Source organism: Anabrus simplex, chromosome 1, assembly GCF_040414725.1.
Source record: "Anabrus simplex isolate iqAnaSimp1 chromosome 1, ASM4041472v1, whole genome shotgun sequence".
In the NCBI taxonomy this organism is placed as follows: domain Eukaryota; kingdom Metazoa; phylum Arthropoda; class Insecta; order Orthoptera; family Tettigoniidae; genus Anabrus; species Anabrus simplex.
In genome coordinates, this window is record NC_090265.1 from 1,275,652,893 (window position 1) to 1,275,667,720 (window position 14,828).

A 14,828-nucleotide genomic window follows, 5' to 3' on the forward strand; every position below is an offset into this window, starting at 1 on the left:
CCTGCCATCCGTTAAATAAAAGTTAATAGCACACTTAATTCGCCAAGTGTAGTGGTAGAGACTGTAGAAATAAAATTGTTTGAAATTGCAACAGAAATTTCAACCTATAGCACACCAGTTAACTAAGGTTAACCACTGAATGATGACATATGACGGAAATTTAACTCTACGCACCTTCAGCAAAAAACTGTTTTTATATATATATATTCTTACTTAGTTGGATACATACTTTAGTCCCTTGTCTCATTTCAAACATGACAGATATACAATTCCGTATACAAATTAACATACCCTAGGGAAACGACAACACCACACCATGAAACATAAAAATAAATGAATGTGGTCCACACGGTATGAAGAATTACATACCAATTGTATCTCTGTATTTAAAGCAGTAAATTATACGTCGTATAAATATATTTCACATGAAAAGAACTTAAACGACATCCAAATAATTATTTCGTTTCTGTACTCACAGATCCTCTTATTTTATATCAGAAAAACGGGTTCTCAGTGAGCTTATCATAGGTTTAGTGAAATGGATATTACATCTTGTAAAAATGTATAGGATTCAGGTTCATGCAACTTGTGTCCACTACACTTGGTTTGGTTTTCTTCAGAAACAGAACTTATTCTAGGAATCACTGTCTAATATTAGAAATTCAGTTTTATAATTAAGGTTGATATTTTTTATTTTATAGTACGAGATGCCAGACACAATGCTCAAAACCACTTTTATAGCACGGTACATCATCTGCCCAGGTTACATCAAGAATCATCATATGAGTTGTTCTAACATTTCTGTGGCAGTCTGGTTGGCAGTGTGGCAGTGTTGTGTGGACAGGAAGAGGAGAGTGTTGTAACACACACGAATATCCAGTCTCCGAGTCAGAAGAATTAATTAGATGTGAGTAAAATTGCCGAACTGGCCGGAAATTGATCTTGAGATCCTCTGAACGAAAGGGCTCGACGCTGGCCATTCAACTAAATAGTAGGACGATCAGATAATTCATCATTAATAATCAGAGAGCCATTTTCTAGACATTTAGTCACTCATTCAATCTTTTGTCTAGTCCAATACCACACATTTTCTTCAGAAGTCTCCCATGATCTACCTTATAAGACATAAGATAGGTCATTTGCCATAAAGCCCATTTGATCGCTCGAATCTAAAGTGTCGGTTGTGTATTAGTGGAATCCTGCTAGTTGAGCCTCACTGGAATAACCTTTCCTAAAACCGAACTGCCATTTTATCAGATCAGTTAGTAATCTTACAAACGTGTCAAATATGATCAGAAAGAATGCTTTCTCAGAGCTTAAAAAACACATGTGAAGCTGACTGGCATATAGTCATCCGCTTTATACCTATCACCTTTATATCCTTGTACATTGGGGATATTATAACTACTCTCCATTCATCTGGAATAGCTCCTTAATGCTAGCAGTAATCAAATAAGTAGGATACTTCAAATATGGTGCTATATCCCAACCCATTGCTTTTGGCCTATCCTCAGAAATCGTATTAACTAAAATAAAATTTCCAATTTTTGTTAAAGTAAATCGTTGCTCTAAGTTATCCCCTGTCCAGCCATTTATCCCATGCACTTCCTTACCTTTAAGTTCCAAAATAAATCCCTGTATGAAGATAAATACACAAGTTTTAGGGATACCACAAAAGTCGTCGTTGGCGTTGTCAAAATTGTCCAGCTCTTACTGCAACGGTGGCATTGTGAGGTCTTCGAACGTCCTCGTACTCAAGAGACATGAGTCCTTATGACTTAGACCTGTTTCCGAAGTTGAAGGAACCCTTCCGAGGCCACCGATTTCCTGACGTAGCATCTATACTCCGTGCATTAGGGTGCTCCGTCGCTGTCATCAACAAAGAACGCCTTGTCAATCGTCCCCAACAGCTTCCCGCTAATTGGCACTTTGCGATTTACTACATTGTAGGAATGTTATGAAATAAGTCTTGTTAGTTCATTAAACATTGCGTTCTATTAATATTGAAACAACTTTATTTGCAGCACTCAAATTTATTTCTTTACAGTGTTTCTATACTTCAACACTAGCAATATTGTCATCCTTACGTGACTTCCCTTGCGTACACATCAACACGCACTAGCACGTACAGATTTAGATGCGTGAGCTTACAGTAATTTGAGATATTACTCACTATTGAAATAACACAACACAATTTTGACTGTATGTGACCGGAGGACAATTCTGAGATAAACCCTATTTCCAACAAGTTGTCAGCGATGATGTCCGTGACCATAATATTACCAACTACCCAGCATTATCAACAAAGTTCCTCGGATGTAGTAATTTCAGTTATTTTGCTTTCTCACACTTTCTTTGCATGTAGTTATCAAGTATTGTAAGAAGGGTATAATAAATCAAAAATCCTTCTGCCTGACAGATTTGAAAGCTAAGCAAACGGATGGGCATTCCTCCAGTGGATTGCACGAAGTTACAAAAAGATGGCCGTTAATATGTTCGTTTTGTCACACACTGTCACTTCTTCAGGCGATCAATCATTTTACTCCTGTCTGAACTTTCCTTTTGCTATTCTTGGTGTTGATGGATAGGGTCAGACAACACGGGAGAACGACGTTAATGACAGCTCTTCGTGGAACAAGAACATAAACATTCACATCGTTCACATCATAATTTCCAAGAGGAATATTACTTGGTGATCCTTAATTTCCTTCATATTCTGTCACAACTACATGAGAAAGATATCGTTACAGTGAAGCATTACGCGTAGCATGTAGTACGATTTCGGCAAGAAAAATATTTCTGGTGGCACATTTGGTGTTCACCGGACAAAATTAATTGAAACTCAGCTATGGACGCCCAAGAGAGATTCGTTATACTAGCGTAAAACGGAACTTAAAACTGACGATCGTGCTGCCAGCCGGATGGTGTCGAATTAAAGTGTCTGCACATTGTAGCTAAGGCAGTAGGATTATTGTTATTATTATTATTATTATTATTATTATTATTATTATTATTATTATTATTATTATTATTATTATTATTGAAAAATGAAATGTCGTATGGCTTTTAGTGCTGCGATATCCCAGGACGGGTTCGGCTCACCATGTGCGGGTCTTTCTATTTGACGCCTGTAGGCGAACTGCGCGTCGTGATGACGATGAAATGATGATGAAGACAACGCATAAACCCAGCCCCCGTGCCGTTGGAATTAACCAACTAAGGTTAAAATCCCCAACCCGGCCAGGAATCGAACCCGGGACCTTCTGAAACGAAGGCCAGTACGCTGACCGTTCAGCCAACGAGTCGGACATTTTTATTATTACTACCATCAGCGGAGAGCAGATTTGTTTTATATTAATTAGATTGATGTTTTCACCGACCGTAATTATAGACATGATAATATCGTTTCGCTTTTGGGCTTCTGACGTGTCAAGAAAAGAAGTTGAAATTCTTTACGTTTCTCAAAGGACTTTGGTCCGCTTCTCCAGAATAATATCTGGTTTGTTCACAAGGAAGACTTCTCAATTATATCGGTTTGAATTTAAAAATACTTTACTGTAGAAGTGCGTAAATCATCATCATCATCATCATCATCTGTTTACCCTCCAGGTTCGGCTTTTCCCTCGGACTGAGCGAGGGATCCCACCTCTACCGCCTCGAGGGCAGTGTCCTGGAGCTTCAGACTCTTGGTCGGGGGATACAACTGGGGAGTATGACCAGGACCTCGCCCAGGCGGCCGCACCTGCTATAGTGAACAGGGGCCTAGTAGGGGGATGGGAAGATTGGAAGGGATAGGCAAGGATGAGGGAAGGAAGCGGCCGTGGCCTTAAGATAGGTACCATCCCGGCATTTGCCTGGAGGTGAAGTGGGAAACCACGGAAAACCACTTCGAGGATGGCTGAGGTGGGAATCGAACCCGCCTATACTCAGTTGACCTCCCGAGGCTGAGTGGACCCCGTTCCAGCCCTCGTACCACTTTTCAAATTTCGTGGCAGAGCCGGGAATCGAACCCGGACCTCCGGGGGTGGCAGCTAATCACGCTAACCACTACACCACAGAGGCGGCTTGAAGTGCGTAAATACGTCTTGCAAACATACACCCCTACAGTAATGTACGATAAGATTCATTTTCCTTTACACGTAATCATAGGAAAATGAACACAACGAATTGTTCTGACGGACTGCATATCAACAAGTGGCTGGGAGGCGTAACCTGTCAAAGAACATAATGCATAGGGAGAGCAATGTGACATACGAGGTATTGCTGCTTAGGGGACGATATTTTATTCCTTATATCATTGTACTGGTGTACAATCCCTGCAATTCGCGTTTAATTTATTATATTTTTAATATGCATAATGCTATTTTGTGCCCCTTTTTTCTTGTAATATGTCTTCTATAAATCTCGAAATTCCTACATGATGTCCATACACAATTCTGAAACTTCTAGATAAGTTTGCTTACTGTACATTTTTACTTGTTGAAATTCCTCTCCAAAAGATATTTTCCGTTGTGGCCTTATTTGATTGGATTCTACAGTGTGGGCATATTTTAAGTGGACTGTATGTACAATCGACATTCTATTGAGGAACAATTGACCTATAATAATATTAGAAACATTCATTTGTAACAACAAAAAAGAAAGGGAAATCATACTTCACATTTTGGACCTTCCTTGGGACCAAGGAAACCCGTCATGTCATAATTGTGGACTTAATTAATTTACCTAAATTAATATTTTATAGGAACTGGAGTTAAAGGAAACAATTGCATTGAAGTTCGTCTCCTTGTGTAGCGGAGAGTTGTAATGAAATTCAACGAGATATTGAAATTTAAATGAATGAATTAGAATTGGCAAAGAGAAAAGAGGTGTAGGCGTGGCTGAATGTACTTCTCCACTGACATTTCACAGTATGGGGTACTAGATTCGTGAGTAGATAAATAATTATCTCAAATTTTAACTTGAAGAAACTTTACCAAGGTAAATTTGTCCAATCCCTGACTCCTCTTCCTATAAACAATATTTGCTCCAGTTTGTCTGTCTGAATGCCAACTTTATCTTCACATTGTCATAAACACACCACTCAAACTTATTCGCCTACTAATGTCATTCCACGCTATCTCCCCAGTGACAGTTCGGAACATAATTATTAGTCGAGCAGCTCGTCTTATTTACACCCTTACTGTAGAAACTGTACTGTATATACTTTGGGACAAAATATGAGATCTCGCCTCACACTACTACTCTCCAGGGGCAACCCGGTATCTTTTAGTGGCTTATAGGATTTACTACGTCTCTAGTGTAATTGTGTAATGCACTCGACACGGTGAAAGGGTAAGACTGAAGAGAGTGGACGAATGTGGATTGGCAACTTCTCCACACCAAGCAAGGATCACTTACAACCTCCTAACTCAGCAGAGTGCAGGGTGGGATTGACTGCTGGCTTCCAGCTCGCCAGGGAACTGAGGCCGTCATGACTTTTCCGCAAGTATATCATAGAAGTATTAATTCGTATGCCTCCATTTGTTTTCAAAGAATTTTAGTGCGGATATAGATCCATCACACCGGAGAAAAGGATAATGCCACAAGAGACGTAATAATAATGGTATTTGCTTTACGTCCCACTACCTACTTTTACGGTTTTCAGAGACGCAGATGTGCCTGAATTTTGCCTCACAGGAGTTCATTTACATGCCAGTAAATCTACCGAAACGAGGTTGACGTATTTGAGCACCTTCAAATACACCTTTTTATTGCTTTACGTCGCACCAACACAGACAGGTCTTATGGCGACGATGGGATAGGTAAGGGCTAGGAGTGGGAAGGAAGCGGCCGTGGCCTTAATTAAGATACAGCCATAGCATTTGCCTGTGTGAAAATGTAAAACCACAGAAAACCATTTTCTTGGCTGCCGATAGTGGGATTCGAACCCACTATCTCCCGGATATTCTTCAAATACCACCGGACTGAGCCAGGATCGAACCTGCCAAGTTGTGGTCGGAAAGCCAGCCGTCTGAGCCACTCAGCTCGGCCCGCAAGAGACGGCGTACATAAAAATGTGATAGAAAATTCATCGTATGTGCCATACACTGTGCCCTCGGGGTAGAAATAATATTCCGCTCTCTCTCTCTCTCTCTCTCTCTCTCTCTCTCTCTCTCTCTCTCTCTCTCTCCTTCCATCCCAATTTCCAGTCGGGCCGCGTCTTTATTTGATGTTCCAGATTCCTTCAGTCATTTATCGTTGTGACGTGCAGACTTTGCCCTTGTGAACCCCTCCATGCGACGTGCATTCAGAGCTCTCACTCTCCGTTTGGGACGTTTAATACTAGTAATGAGTAATACTAGTAACATGAAGTGCGCTAATGATGACGGAACGTTGTACCGGGTGGCCACAAAGTCCCGTTACCCCCCTCTCATAACCAAGAGAAACCCCTAAACCTAGTTAAATATGTTGTACACGATTTCTAAGACAAGTTTTCTTGGGAATATACGGCGTTACTACTCCAAAGCATCAGTCTGTGCACCATCATTTTCATGGGAAAGGATAATACGGCGCCAAGTTCTGTGCGACATTCTTCGGAGCATTGCTGGTGTGACTTTAGTGAAATCTTGTTTTACAGCATCTTTCAGTTCATCCGTGGTATTTTATCGGTTTTTTTTGAAACGATACCCTTTATGTACCCCCATAGCGCATTATCATATGTGGTAAGGTATGGGCTTCGTGGTGGCCAGGCAAGTTGAGCCGGCAGCACAGGAGGACCACGACCTACCCATCGCCCTGGAAGAACTTCATTAAGATATTAGCGCACTGCGATGGCAAAATGAGCAGGTGACCGATCATGCTGGAACAAACATGTCTCTTTAACTCCGTGCTCCTCCAAGAGAGGGAAAAAAACAGTCCTGCAACATGTTCAGGTAACTGTACTGATTCACAACACTGTCGAAAAGGAAAGGCCCAAACAAGCGTCTGCTGTCCATGGCTGCCCATACCATGACGTGCGGTGGGTTATTTTCCAACGCTTCATAAAAGTGTGTATTTGTCTTGCTCTAGAAGACCACATTTCGTGCGCGAGAGCTCGTGTAAATCGCACACTCATCGGAAAAGAGCACTGTACCTCGTTTTGGTATTGTGTCAAACATCTGAAGAAGTGCCGCACCTCTCCGGTCCATTTCAGCATGTGATAATTTCTGGACTGGCGTAGGCCGATATGAGAGCAAACCTAAGTCTTCTTAGGTGCTTCTGCATTGTCGACCATGGTATTTGCAATTCCTCCGATCTTTTACGCATCAACTTCTTCGGCGACCTCTCCACGGACTCCTCGATAAACTGACATGTTTCTCGTCTCCCATTTCTGTCCATATCTTTCACATTTCCTGTGGCGAAGAGTTCCTTTTCCCATCGGAGAAGTGTTTCTTTTGGAGGAGGCTCTCGTTGAAGTCAGTACGAACGTGTGCTATTGTTTTCCCTGTTTGAACTCTCTCATGCACCCAACAACTTGCAATAAGACGTTGTTCAATACTGTAACTGGACGTATCAGCCACCGTTTAGTTCACACAATCTGAAACGTACAACAAAACATTTATGAGGGGTAATAGGACTTTGTGGCCACCCAAATATACTACATTAATACGTTAAAAAGAAATCAGATGCTATATCAGCAATATGAAATGACAGTCAACAATTGCCACCGCACACAATTTTTTATACAATATAATTCCGAATTATTTACCGATGATTAATGCGATGGTGGAGAACTCTCACGCCGATGGCGAGTCCGAAGCCCTGCAGTTCCACTGAAAATCGCTGACGCAATTGGAATGGCGTTCTTGGGAAGGAGTTGGGAGTAAATCACCCCCCCTCCAAACCCCATGGCGCAATAGCCCCAAACGGCCATGGCCTACCAAGCGACCGCTGCTCAGCCAGGAGGCCTGCAGTGGGGAGTAAGGTGGATTGGTTTGCTGTACTCAACGGGCCGGAAAATGTTCTAAGATAGCTGAGCGCCAAACCTACCGAAAGTAGTATACCAACTCTACAAGAGGAAGTGGCTGTATAAGAAGTGAAGTTACTAGCACCGCTCATACTATAAGTCATTCTTGCATAGCCAAAGCTACAAATCAGGCCAAAGCTGGTCAATGAATGTAACGATTTCGTTCTAGGTTGTTCAGCGAGACATAGGTCACTTGATCACTGCCCGGTATGGAAATAAAAATACATTTAGATCGCTCTTGCTTTATTGTCCCAACCATATTATTTTAGATTTTTGCAAAAGATGGTTCAATCAATCGAGTAGTAGGTCTTCTTAATCAGCGAAGATTACCAATAATTTTCGTTTCCTGAGTTTCAGATATGATCCTTAAAATTAATTGCTGCGTTCACGTCTGCAATTTCACTTTTTTTTAAATGAGAGTGTATCAGAGCGGAATTAGTTTTTCGATCACCTTGCTAGCTTAATATTTCCGGAATTTTTTAATTATGGAGTTTTCAGCATGTGTTTGTTGTTCATGAATGATTAGATTCGTCTTTCAGATTTCTCCTCTGGTGGGGTGGAGATCACTCAGATTTAGTGGATGTGTTTCTTTCGAATATGGGTTCTGATTTTGGAAGCTCACGGTTGCGGGAAGTATCAAATTGTTTGCCGAGATCTGACATTTGTCCTTGTCATTGTTATCAATTTTACCATCAGGCTTTTGAAGTGGAGGATTGGTAGGGTGTACTTACTCAGGATCCTTTTTGAGGTTTGTATAAAACCATCGTGCTCCATTTTCTTGGAACATTGGTCTATGTCTTCTTCTATTTCTTTTTTCTTCCTGGTCGGTTCATTAATATTTAAAACGGCAGGTTCGTCAAAGTCCTTATGTGGTCAATGTACCGGTTCGTGGTGCGTGACCTTAGCTGATTTATATTAGCTCTGTGCTGGATGCTATGCTGGCCAATGCTGTCTCGTCTGATGACAAAGTAAACGAAATACAATATTTGTCTTTGGATGTTTGGTAGTAGACGTGCGTTAGCTGCATCGTTTTCAGTTCTTTCTATTACCTACTACCTATGATATTCGTAGCATTCTTCGATAGCACGATACGACATGCAACATTTTATAGTCCAGGACTTAGAGCCATTCGTGGGGATAGGAAATGCCAAGGCTTGAACCATTGTGGACTGGCTGTATTTGTCTAAGGCACGTTTCATTTCACGAATGATTTTGGTTGCGTGCTTTCCCGCCTCCGAGAAGTTCTTTCTGTTATATTGGTTCCCAAGCGTGTTCCATATCTGCCAGGCTAGCCGTCTTCGCTTTATTGCTTCCTCGCATTCCTGGGTCAACCAGATATATCTTCGAATTTGTTGACTGTCTCCTTATACATTTTAGCCATGGCCACTTTCTGTTATTCTCATTTGCTAAGATCTAGGGATTCCAAATTCTGACTGAGTTATTCGTATCGTATCGAAGCTATTAATTCTCTTAGTTTGTTTGTTTGTCTGATTGTTTGTTTAGTGATGGTGATTATCGTTGTTTAAAGAGACCTAACATTTAGGTCATCGGCCTTTAATGCTACGAAATAAGACGAAGTTTAATGACAATTTAAAATTTCTGAATTCATCCACTGGCCAGAATTCAAAACTTGACTATGAAGAATGAATGAAAAAATATGAGTGTAAAATAATCAGCGGGTCAACTCACAACAATAAAAGTTAAAAATAATTCCTAAATCAAACCACTGAGTAGCATTAAAAAAGACGACGGTGAACTAGAATTATGAACTTAGAACAGTCAGTGGATCTGACCCGCAATGCCCCACCTTCCCAGAAACTAACTTAAAACAATGGTATATACTAACCAAGAGGCTGCTTCCAAAGCACAGTCCTGAACTGATGATGCTTGTTGTCTAAAGGTGTCCAAAATTCAGTTCAGCGGCCCCTCATAATGACATATCGCTAGTAAATTAGAACCGTGGTATTTTTCATGTAGCGGTACTAATAACAAGTAACGTAGACTCACTGTGTTCCTCACAAAGTGGTACTACTCACAGGTAATTTACTGCGCACAGGTAACGCAGGCCTATGGTATTTCCAACATAATGGCGCCAATCATTGGCAATGCAATCCCATGATGTTCCTCGCATAGTGTTACCAATCACAGGACGCCTACTGCCCCGTAGTGTTCCTCACGTTGTGGGCACTAAAAACAGACAGCGCAGACCCATGCCGTCGCTCATATACTGGTACTAATCAGCGGTAACGCTCAGACCAGCGGAGTTCCTTGAAACGCAGACCCATCATGTCCACAATTAGATGCTGAAACAACCCAGCGATGTTAGCTTCGTTTTATCTCCTTGGGGTATTCCAACCAAACCAGGACCGAGGGGAGCCTCCATCACAGTGGCAGATACTATAGACGGGTATTGTAAACCCAAAGTGATCCACCCATTGGCCCATGGTATTCATCATATAGTGATACTAATCGTTGGGAAAGTCGAATCATGATGTTCCTAGTGTGATGGTACTGATCACAGGTAATATCGTGGTTCAAAATTATGCATCCCTTTGTCGCCTCCTTTAATTGCCTCTTATGACAGGCAGGGGATACCGTGAGTGTACTCTTCCTCTGCGTCCCCCATCCACAGGGAGTTGTGTGTTTGGTCCACGAGACATATTGTATTTCGCTGAAGTCCGCCAGAAAGCCGGTTATCCGCCACCTGGGACGCGCCATGCGGGAGTATTACCATACAACTCCCCCTGCTACCACAGCGTAGTAGGTTCGTTGCGTTTGTTTCCTTGTTTCTTTCTTTATATATTTATTTTATTTATTTATTTATTTATTTATTTATTTATTTATTTATTTATTTATTTATTTATTTATTTATTTCGTTCAAAGAGTTTAACTTTGACATTAGAAGGATAATGATCAGAGTCAACGTTAAGCATTTCTCAGCACTTTCATATTCTGGACCTGCAGTTTTACTTTCGGTGCGATGACAACGGGACCAAATGAAACTCACCACGTCTGGGGTTTGGAAACGTCCATGTTTTTTGTTTGCTGCGCTTATGTTAAAGCAGTATATTCAGTCTACTACATAGGTCCGTTGAAAGCCTCATAGATGTCCGTGAATCTTTGTCCGTTGATATTAGTTCTCAGGTGGGCTGGGTAGTTTCCGAAAACAATCTGAAAATTCCTTTCTTTGCAAATCTGAGCCTTGAAGTCCTCAAGTAGGACGATGTTTTTAGGCAAGTTTGGGGAGATTTTACTGAGGATATCTTCGAGATCTTTCCAAAATTTACCCGTTCATTCTGGATCCATCTAATTATCAACATTAATTGGCGTATGCACATTCACAATTGCGTATAATTTATTTATACATCGTGAAGAAAGTGTTGAGGCCCGGCTATCAGGGCAAGAGAAGTTTGTGACCGAATCCAGAATGTTCTTGCTGAAAATGAAACATATACCGAGGTGTAAGAAGCATTTAGTACACGCTTTCCTATTTCACCCAATTCATATAATGGTAATTCAAGTTCTTTGCCGGAGATGAAAACCAGCAGGAGGGCGCTTGATGTTGAATTATGACCTCCACTCCTTTGGAACTTCTCAGCACCATTAAATGTGCCACTTTGATATTCCATTGCAGTTTCTGCTGATTATATCTGTGTCATCTGATTTGGTGACGATCTTAACGTCACGCGCATAAAATTCTAGAGCGATATCATATTGGATACGGAGAGCTGTGTTCTATGATTCTTCCGTACATTTCGGCCTGTTTGTTAAAGCGTCTTATACTTGGAAGCTTGAAATGACTCAACGTATGCAACCAAACTGGGAAAGTGGATTTAACGATGTCATTGATCGTCCGCAAGACACCGTTGATCAGTTCAGTCACACCGAACAGTTGTAGACTACACTAATTGAGTCATTAAAGGCCTGGAAAGCGAAATGTCAAACCTTGAGAAATGAAGGTCCGCCTCTGTGGTGTAGTGGATAGTGTGATTAGCTGCCACCACAAGAGGTCCGGTTTCGATTCCCGGCTGTGCCACGAAATTAGAAAAAATGTACGAGGGTTGGAAAGGGGTCCACTCAGCCTCGGGATGTCAACTGAGTAGAGGTGGGTTCGACTGCCACTTCAGCAGTCCTGGAAGTGGTTTTCCGTGGTTTCCCACTTCCCCTTCAGGAAAATGTCGCGATGGTACCAAACTTCAGGCCACGGCCACTTCCTTCTCTCTTCTTGTCAATCCCTTCCAATCTCCCCATCCACCACCAAGGTCCCTGTTCAGCATAGCAGGTGAGGACACCTGGGTTATGAGAAGTGTCCTTACGATCCAGATGTCCTGTTCGAGTGCCCCGTTTAATGCAGCAACATCGCGTAGCTCACCCTCTGTGTGCCTGTACCCGTGTCTAGTGGCAACTTCACCAATAGAAACCCGTGTTGTTAACTGACGAGTCCAGATTTAGCCTGACACAGCGTAATGAACGTCAACGTGTAAGGAGACGCCGTAGTGAACAGTTCATGCCAAATGTTGTCCAGGAAGGCGACCGATTCGGACAAGGTTCTGTGATGATGTGGGGTGGTACCAGTATTCATGGCCGTACGGATCTTGTCGTCGTTCGTGGTAATCTTACCGCTGCGGGGTACATCGAGCAAATACTGCTACAGTATGTGTTGGTTGCTGCATACGGTGTTGGCCCTGAATTCGAACTCATGCACGGCAATGTCAGGGCTCATGTAGCTCGCATCACCAGAGCTGTCTTGCGAGGACTGGACATTCAAGAGATGGAATGGCCAGCAGTGAGTCTCCACCTTAATCCCATCGATCATGTGGTGGTCAGGCCTGACAGAAGTGTTCGTGGGCATCCTGTTCCACCACAGACTCTCCAAGCCCTCGAACAGGCTCTCATTGTAGAATGGGACCTGATACCGCAACGTGACCTCCGTCTACTTATAAGGAGCATGCCACGTAGGTGCCAAGCAGTGATAAATGCTCGTGGAGAACATACACCATACTGAAGCCCTCCTACTGCGATAAAAATCCACCCTGGAGGACTTCTATCACTTTGTTTTCGCTCCTACTTCGACATTTCCGTCTATGTTCTGAAAAAGGACGCGAATCCATCGATGTTCTTTTGTATACTTCAATGGTAAAGAATAAAGGTTTATTTGGTAATATACCTCTGTGTGAGGTATTGTTTTTTGCAGCATGGCTTACGTTCAAAAATATGTTCCCCTAAATTTTGAACTGTGTAGTTACCCAGGAAGTTAGAAAAGTTGAAAAAGTACATTCGACATGAAACAGCCCAATACACCAAGTTAAAAAACAAACCATACCCCATGGAGCAACCACGTACCAAGCGACCGTTGCTCAGCTCGAAGGTCTGCAGAATATAAGGTGTCGTGTGTTCGGAACGACGAAACCTTTCGACCGTTATTCTTGACTTTCTAGGCCGGGGCCGCCATTTCGCCTCAAATTGCATGAGTTCAGTTCATCTCTCACAGGTGGTTCATGGGCTGACGATATCCAAGCTTATGATCTTACATTAGTACCTGCTGAAATAACTCAGATTTGTTGAAAATATCATTCCAAGGTTATTCGAACATTTAAAATAACAAATTTACTTGAATTATACACTTAAAATATCGTGTCGTAATCTGTTTATCCTCCAGGGTCTGTTTTTCCCTCGGACTCTGCGAGGGATCCCACCTCTACCCCCTCAAGGGCAGTGTCCTGGAGCTTCAGACTCTGGGTCGGGCGATACAACTGGAGAGGATGACCTGTACCTCGAAAAACCAACCCTAGAGGGTAAGCAGATTAAGAACGGAAGAAAGGAAAATTGCCATATCAAGAATATATTAACATCATACATACACTGTATTAACGTTGCACTTACAACTACATATCAATCAAAGAGAATACCGCGTGACTTACAACCGGACGGTGGTCAGTAAAAACAAATTATTCATAATGAGAATCTCAATATCTCAATATGAATCTGAATGAGAGTAATGTGACTGGCGCTATACGTTTGCACGCTCCCAAATAGTGGCTTTACATACCACGTGGACTATCAAGCGCAGACTTGGTCAAATAATTGCTGGTTCATTTAACTATTCAAACATTACTTGGCTCTAATAGACCGAGCAAAAGGTTGTAAAATATACGGAAGATCACAATCTAATTTTCCCGTTGATTGTTCTACATCCCATGCCGGCCTAGTCGTGTAGGGGTAGAGTGCCTGATTCTAGCCCGAAGGCCCCGGGTTCGATTCCAGGCCAGGTCAGGGATTTTTATCTCTACCCGAGGGCTGGTTCGTGGTCCACTCAGCCTACGTGATTAGAATTGAGGAGCTACTGACGGTGAGACGGTGGCCCCGGTCTCGAAATCCCAGAATAACGGTCAAGAGGATGCGTCGTGCTGACCACACGATCCCTCGTGATCTGCAGGCTGAGCAGCGGTAGCTGGGCAGGCCAAGGCCTTTTGTAGGGCGTTAAGTGCCGTGGGGTTTGGTTTTGGTTCTACATCCAATAGACACTTGTTCGGGCCGTATCCGGCATTCATCAAAATGTATCAAGATTTTCTCAGAATTCTATTTGTAAGCTTCAGTCGTCTGATTTCTTCTCAACAAACTTTCCATATTGCAACACTAATAGCTATATTTACTGTACATTGAGTAATTATGAAGGGCTCTATATTCAGACTTATACATTTATAATATTTCGCATTTAAACCGTAGAACTGCCATATATGAATTATTATCCACTGAATACACTATCAGCGTCGTCATGTTCGTCATTTATTCTCAGTTACAATATATGATATATCTCTTTTGGTCGGACTTTGATTTCAGT